Source organism: Orycteropus afer, unplaced genomic scaffold (assembly GCF_000298275.1).
Source record: "Orycteropus afer afer isolate SDZICR_OR568_19922 unplaced genomic scaffold, OryAfe1.0 scaffold00385, whole genome shotgun sequence".
Taxonomy (NCBI): Eukaryota; Metazoa; Chordata; class Mammalia; order Tubulidentata; family Orycteropodidae; genus Orycteropus; species Orycteropus afer.
Window position 1 is genome coordinate 1490959 of NW_006921972.1, and position 1314 is coordinate 1492272.

The following is a 1314-nucleotide window of genomic DNA, read 5'->3' on the forward strand; positions in this document are numbered from 1 at the left end:
AAGAGATTCTGAAACTTTCCCTTGAATAGAGAGTAGCTAAAGCAAATGGAAGAAATGACAAGATAAAAGAGCTGAACGGAAGATTTCAAAGAGCAGCTTGAATAAGACAAAGTCAATTATTACAATGAAATGTGCAAAGATCTGAAGTTAGAAAACCAAAATGGAAGAACATGCTTGGCATTTCAAGCTGAAAGAACTGAAGAAAAAATTTAAGCCTCAAGTTGGAATATTGAAAGATTCTATGGGCAAAATATTGGATGATGCAGGAAACGTCAAAAGAAGATGGAAGGAATACACAGAATCACTGTACCAAAAAGAAGTGGTTGATGTTCAACCATCTCAGGAGGTGGCATATGATCAAGAACCAATGGTACTGAAAGAAAAAGTCGAAGCTGCACTGAAGGAAGTAACTGAAAATAAGCCTCCAGGAATTGACGGAATACCCATTGAGATGTTTCAATAAATGGATGCCTCACTGGAGGCACTCACTCAGCCATGCCAGGAGATTTGGAAGGTAGCTACCTGGCCAACTGACTGGAGGAGATCCATATTTATACCAATTTCAAAGAAAAGTGTTCCCACAGAATGTGGAAATTATCAAACAATATCATTAATATTGTACACAAGTAAAATCTTACTAAATATAATTAAAAAAACAATTGCAGCAGTATATTAACAGAGAACTTCCAAAACTGCAAGCTGGATTCAGAAGAGGATGTGGAATGAAGGGTATCATTGCTGATGTCAGATGGATCTTGGCTCAAAGCAAAGAATACCAGAAAGATATTTATTTGTGTTTTATTTACTTTTAAGCTTTTAAGCATTCGATTGTGTGAATCATAAAAAATTGTGGATGGCATGGAGAAGAATGGGAATTCCAGAACACTTAATTGTACTTATGAGGAACTTGTACATAAACCAGGAGGCTGTCTTTCGAACAGAACAAGGGAACACTGCATGGTTTAAAATCAAGAAGGGAGTGAGTCAGGGTTGTTCAATCTGTGTGCTGAACCAAGAAGCAGGACTATATGAAGAAGAACATGGCATTAGTATTGGAGGAAAACTCATTAACAATCTGTGATATGCTGATGACACAACTTTGCTGAAAGTAAGGATGACTTGAAGCACTTATTGATAAAGATTAAAGACTGCAGTCTGCAGTATGGATTACACCTCAATATAAAGAAAATAAAAATCCTCACAACTGGACCAATAAGCAACATCATGGTAACTGGAGAAAAGATCGAAGTTGTCAAGGACTTTACATTACTTGGTTCTACATCAACCCCAGCAGAAGCAGCAGCCAGGACATCA